The sequence below is a fragment of the Loxodonta africana genome, chromosome 1, assembly GCF_030014295.1.
Source record: "Loxodonta africana isolate mLoxAfr1 chromosome 1, mLoxAfr1.hap2, whole genome shotgun sequence".
NCBI classification, from domain to species: domain Eukaryota; kingdom Metazoa; phylum Chordata; class Mammalia; order Proboscidea; family Elephantidae; genus Loxodonta; species Loxodonta africana.
The window spans coordinates 81004168-81011045 of NC_087342.1; the positions used below are offsets into that span (position 1 = coordinate 81004168).

General features: G+C 39.1%; 1 pseudogene; it reads right to left on the minus strand.

Moving 5' to 3' along the window:
- Positions 1-5535: 5535 nt before the first annotated feature.
- LOC100668779 (bisphosphoglycerate mutase-like) lies at positions 5536-6428 on the minus strand (annotated as a pseudogene).
- Between the last annotated feature and the right edge of the window lie 450 nt (positions 6429-6878).

Genomic DNA, 6878 nt, shown 5'->3' on the forward strand with positions numbered 1-6878 from the left:
GTAATTTTTTTTTGTAAGGCCCTTGTGTATTTAAATACCTAATCTTACCTTATCCAGTATTTTCCACTCACTCACCCAAAATTGTATGCCCTTGTTGTTCACGTCTGAAAATAGGATTCGAGAAGACACTGAATGGGTTGGTACAGGAGGAGGAAGGCAAAAAGTGGGAGGAACAGGTAAAACAGGAAAAAACTTTTCTGCTTGGTAACCTCCTATTGTTCCATGCTCCAAACACTGCTTAGATAACAAAGGAAATTCCAACTGAAATATTCCAGACTGTTTTTTTCATCTTCTTTCAGTCTTTATTTTCTGTCATTCTCTTCAACGGCACTGGAAAAGGATACATACGGCTTTTGTTCGTATTAATGTTTCGGCAAGCTTTTTGCTTCTGACTGAGAAATGCTGAGCAAGCCAATTCTGTTTTCTCTATTTTCTTCCTTTTTCCTTGTTGTCCTTGTGCTGACACAGCTGCCCTAGGTGGTGAAGAGACATAGGGATAGAAAAGGGGGACATTTCAAGGCAATCTGTGGAATAATATGTTTATTTCTACATGAGTACACAAAATGTGTTTTAAAAAGGAGAAAAATACAGAAATTTTGGAAATTGTAAAAAGCAGGTAAGTGTGCATGGTTTTAAACCCTCTTAAGGAAAGGACACTTTCCTATTGAGCCACATCTCTCTCACAACAGAGGCATCATGAAGATCCTTCTTGAAAATTAGCCATATTTGTAAGAGGTCTTCAAAGATTCCACAGTTTGCCAGAGCGAAAATCCACTCTTTCAAATCCCACAATGTTTTAAAATTTTTCATTGTATTTTAGATGAAGGTTTACAGAGAAAATTAGTTTCTCAATAAACAAATAATACACATACTGTTTTGTGACATTGTTTGCCAATGCCACGACATGTCAACACTCTGTACTTCTTGACCTTGGGTTCTCCATTACCAATTTTCCTCTCTTTTCCTGTCTTCTTGTCCCTGCCCCTGGGCTGGTGTGTCCATTTAGTCTCAATCTGTTTTATGAGACTGTCTGATCTTTGGTTGAAGCATGAACCTCAGGAGCGACTTCAGTACTGAGTTAAAAGTACATCCGGGGGTTTCTCCAGTCTCTGTGAGATCAGTAAGTCTGGCCTTTCCGTGTGTGCGTGAGTTAGAATTTTGTTCTATGTTTTGCTCAAGCTCTGTGTGGGACCCTCTATTTTGATCCCCGTCAGAGCAGTCAGTGTGAGCAGTCAGGCACCATCTAGTTATATTGGGCTCAGTCTGCTGGATGTTGTGGTTCCATTAGTCCTTCAGACTAATCTGTGTGTTTTCTTCATTCTCCTTTGCTCCAGATGGGGTCGGACCAGTGGAGTATCTTAGATAGCTGTTCACAAAGTTTTAAGACCCCAGACGCTACTCACCAAAGTAGGATGTAGAACATTTTCTTTAAAAACTATGTTATGCCAGTTGAGCTAGGTGTTCCCCAAGATCATGATCCCAAGCCCTCAGCGCAGTAATTCAGTCCCTCAAGGAGTTTGGATGTGTCTGTGAAGCAACCTTGCCTTGGTCAAGTTGTACTGACATCCCCAATATTGTGGACCATCCTACCCTTCATTCAAAGTTACCACTTACCTATTGTCTAGTTAGTGTTTTTCCCTTCCCACCCCTCCTCTCCCTAGTAACCATCAAAGATTGTTTCTTTCTGTGTGTAAACCTTTTGATGAATTTTTATAACAGTGGTCTCATACAATATATGTCCTTTTGTGGTTGACTTATTCCACTCAGCATAATGCCCTCCAGCTTCATCCGTATTGCGAGAGGTTTTGAAAATTTATCTTTCTTTATTGTTGCCTAGGATTCTCCTGTGTGCATGTACCTTAGTTTGTTTATCCATTCACCTGTTGATGGGCACTTAGGTTGTTCCCATTTTTTGCTATTGTAAAGAATGCTGCAGTGAACATGGGTGTGCATATGCCTTTAGGTGACATCCCTTATTTCTTTAGGATATATCCCTAGGAGTGGGATTGCTAGATCTTATGGTATCCTTATTTCTAGCTTTCTAAGGAAGTGCCATATCATTTTCCAAAATAGTTATACCATTTTACATTCCCACCAGCACTGCATAAGAGTTCCAAGCTCCCCACAGCCTGTCAAACATTTCTTATTATCCGCATTTTTTTTTTTTATTCTTGCCAGTAATGTTGGGCTGAGATGGTAGCTCATTGTAGTTTTGATTTGCATTTCTCTAATTTCTAGTGCTCTCGAGCATTTCCTCATGTGTCTGTTAGCGACCTGAATGTCTTCTTTGTGAAGCATCTGTTCTTATCCTTGGCCCAATTTTTAATTGGATTTTTTGTCTTTTTGTTGCAGGGGTGTTGGATTTTTCTATAGACTTTAGAGATTAGACTTTCATTGAATTTGTCATAGTCAAAAATGTCTTCCCAGCCTGTAGGCTCTCTTTTTACTATTTGGTGAAGTCTTTTGATGAGCATAAGTGTTTAATTTCTAGAAGATCCCAGTTATCTAGCTTATCTTCTGGTGCTTGTGTATTGTTAGTTAAGGTTTGTATCCTATTTATGCCCTGTATTTGGTCCTCTAGCCTTGATGCTATTTTTTTCTTCTATGATCTATATAGTTTTGGGTTTTATATTTCGGTCTTTGATCCATTTTGAAGTAGTTTTTGTGTATGATGTGAGGTATGGGTCTTGTTTCTTTTTTTTTGCATATGGACATCCAGATTTGCTAGTACATTTGTTAAAAAGACTATATTTTCCCCCATTTAATGGACTTTGGGCCTTGGTTGATGATCAGATGACCGTAGGTAGATGGATGTACTTCTGAGTTCTTGATTATTTCATTAGTCAATGTGTCTGTCTTTGTTCCAGTACTAGGCTGTTTGAGTACTGCAGCTGTACAGATTCTGAGGTCAGGTAGTGTGAATCCTCCTACTTCTTTTTCTTTGATAGTGCTTTAGTTACCCAGGGCCTCTTTCCTTTTCCATAAAAAGCTAATGATTAGTTTTTCCATCTTGTTAAAGAATGCTGATATTTGGATCAGTTTTTCCTTGTATTTGTAGATTGCTTTGGGTAGAACTAACATTTTTACAATTTTGAATCTACCTATCCATGAGCATTGTATGTTTTCCCATTTATGTAGGTTTCATTTGGTTTCTTGCAGTAGTGTTTTCTAATTTTCTTTGCATCTGTCTTTTATGTCCCTGGATAGATTTATTCCTAAGTATTTAATTTTTTTAGAAGTTATTATAAATAGTACTGCTTTCCTGATTTCCTTTTCCTAGTTCTCTTTATTGGTGTATAGGGATCCAACTGATTTTTGTATGTTTCTCTTGTATCCTGAAAAAAAAAAAATTTTTTTTTTTTTTACTCTTGTATCCTGCTACTTTGCCAAATCTTTCTGTTAGTTTCAATGGTTTTCTTGTGGAATCTTTCGGGTTCTGTATGTGTAGTAGCATGTTGTTGTTGTTAGATGCCATCAGTCAGTTCCTACTCATAGTGACCCTATGTACTACAGAATGAAACACTGCCTGGTCCTGTGCCATGCTCACAATTGTTGTTCTCCTTGAGCCCACTGTTGCAGCTACTGTCAATCCATCATGTGGAGGGTCTTCTTCTTTTTTGCTGACCCTCTACTTTACCAAGCATCATGTCCTTCTCCATGGGCTAATCCCTCCTGATAACTTGTCCAAAGTATGTAAGATGTAGTCTCACCATCCTTGCTTCTAAGGAGCGTTCTGGTTGTACATCTTCTAAGAGAGATTTATTCATTCTTTTGGCAGTCCATACTATATTCAATGTTCTTCACCAACACCACTATTCAAAGGGATCAATTCTTCTTCAGTCTTCCTCATTCATTGTGCAGCTTTCACATGCATATGATTTGATTGAAAATACCAGAGCTTGGGTCAGGCCCACCTTAATCTTCAAGTATGGTATCATATCATCCACAAATAGGAATAGTTTTACTTCTTCCTTACCAATCAGCATGTGCATTATTTCTTTTTCTTGCCTTACTGCTCTAACTAGGACATCCAGCAAAATATTATGTAGGAGTGGTGATAATGGCCATCCTTCTCTCGTTCCTGTTCTTAGGGGGAATGTTTTCAACCTTTCCATGTTAAGAATGATGTTGGCTGTTCGTTTTGTACAGATGCCCTTATTATGTTGAGGGCCTTCCCTTCTATATCTATTTTATTGAGCGTTTTCATCAGAACATGTGTTGGACTTTATTGAATGCCTTTTCGGCATCAGTTGAGATGATCACGTGATGCTTTTGTTTCATATATATAATGGATTACATTGGTTGATTTCCTAATATTGAACCATCCTTGGATACCTGATGTGAATCCCACTTGGACTTGGCATTTTTTTTTTATATGATGCTGAATTCTATTGGCTAGAATTTTTTTGCTGATAATTTTTGCATTTATATTCATGGAGAGATATTGGTCTGTAAGTTTATTTATTTACTTTTTTGCTGTCTTTCCCTGGTTTTGGTATCAGGGTTTTACTAGCTTCATAGAATGAACCCAGAAATATCCCTTCCTTTTTTTATGTTCTGAAACAGTTTGAGTAGTACTGGTGCCAGCTCTTCTCTGAATATTTGTTAGAATTCTCCAGTGAAGCCATCTGAGCCAGGGGTTCTTTTTGTTGGGAGTCTTTTTTTTTCAGTCACAGAACTTTATTTCTAAACCAATTTGAAGGATCCAAAGATTAAAGTACAAAAAAAAAAAAAAAAAAGAGAGCCCAAATAGCTGTGGTTATCTATGTGCTATTAATTCAAGTGGCCAAGAGGAATTGTACCAAATGCCAAACCAAGGATGTCCCTGAAGTAGAGACAAGGTAAAGGGCCTTCCTGCCCTTTGACGTTGTCATCATCATTGTTTGCTTGGAGGAACCCCCCTGTGCCATTCCAATTCAATGTGCCTCTAGTCTTAACTATTGAAGCATCTCTTTACCTAGAGAAAAAGACTAGTAAAAAATACTTCAGTATAGGTGAATTATCTAATACCCTTTAACATCATCCCAGAAGGGATGTTAATATAAAGGTGAAGTGAACTACTTAAGATAACTAAGTGGGCAGCAATGCAAACTTTAAGGACTTTTATCTTTTGTTTATAGCCATAACCTCAGGCTGGGAATAGTGCCTGGCAATGGTGACTCAATAATGATGATTTATTGAATGATGGACACCTTGAACTTCACCTCCACTTGTTACACTCCCATCTCAGAAACTTATGACCTTGATCAAGCCCCACTTGTTACTAGGTTGGAAACTAATTCAAACAGGGTTGCAGGACTGCCACCTCATAAATCTTAAGACAAAAGCACTTAGGGATCCTAAAGCCACTATGTAGACAAAGATAAGTTACCCGTACAAACTCTGCCCCACAGGCTAGCTCTGCAAAATGCAAATTCATGAAAGAGAGAGATAGAGAGACAGAGACAGAGACAGAGATGGGGAGAGTGATCAGCACCCACAACACACTACATGCCGCTGCTTTTGTAACTATTCTGAGTCCACACTGGGGAAAGACTACTGTTCAGCTCGTTTCACTTTTCCTTGATCCTCTACTTAATGGCTGCTTAGACCACCTCCTGGTTGCCTAGGAATTGGTGAGGTCCAATGGCATGCAGGTTCTCATCCAGTTCCAAGAGAAAGGGGACACCAGTAGGGAGAGTAATGTTGAGAATGTCTTCTTCTGAGATACCTTCCAGATGCTACAGGAGTGCCCTACTGTTATTTCCATGACCAGATATCAGAATGGTTTTGCCACTTAATACTTCTGGAGCAATCCTTTCATTCCAATAGTGAAAAGTCTCTCCAGAACACCCTTTAGGCTTTCAGATGATGGCAGCTATCCATATGCAAGTGGCACACTTTATACTTCCCATCACTGTAGATCTCCTGGTAGGATGGGTGAGACTACTTGAAGGTAGGTGGGGTCTCATTGTAGCATCTTCTCCGGAGCCTCACTTGTTCTTCTCCGTGATTCAAAGCCACTTTCTCCCTATTGAGACCAATCAAGGCTCCATAGTGACTCCAGGAACTTTCCACAGGAACCCACTCCTGCACCAGTTTCTCCAGGATCAGCCAGGCCGTGTGCATGGACCGATTCAGGATGGATGTGAATTCAAGGTCAAACTCAAAGTTTAGCTCCTTTAGTTGCTTCCCACAGTTCCCACCTTCCTCCACTCTTTTGTTGTTAAGTTTCTGGTCCACACAGCTACAAAAGCACTTCTGGTTCCAAGCACCCTTCCCATGTCTGACATAAAAAGTTTATACTTGGACATACTGGTAGCTGAGTTTCCCTGGCATTGCAAGTGGGCCAACTTTCAGTAGTAACAGTACACCTGCAGAGAGGTCAACATCAGCAACAGTCCCTCTGGGGCGCCAAGGGGACAGCACTGTCAAGTACTCATCCTGTTGGGAGTTTTTTTTTTTTTTTTTTTTTTTTACCTTTTCAGTCTCTTCTCTTGTTACGGGTCTGTTCAGGTTTTCAACCTCAGTTTGTGTTAGTTTAGATAGGTAGTGTGTTTCTAGAAATGCGTCTGCTTCCTCCAGGTTTTCAATTTTGTTGCAGCATAGTTTTTCATGGTAGTGTTATGTTTCCTTTAATTTCAATTGTTTTTATTGTAATGTTCCCCATTTCATTTCTTGTTCGGGTTATTTGAGCCCTCTTTTGTTTTTCTTTTGTCAATTTGGCCAGTGGTTTGCAGATTTTTTGATCCTTTCAAAGAACCACCTTTTGATTTTGTTGATTCTTTCTATTATTTTTCTGTTCTGTCATTTATTTCTGCTCTGATCCTCATTATTTTGTTTCTTCTGGGGGCTGTGAGCTCTTTTGCTGTTTTCCATTTGTTGGAGTTGTATATTTA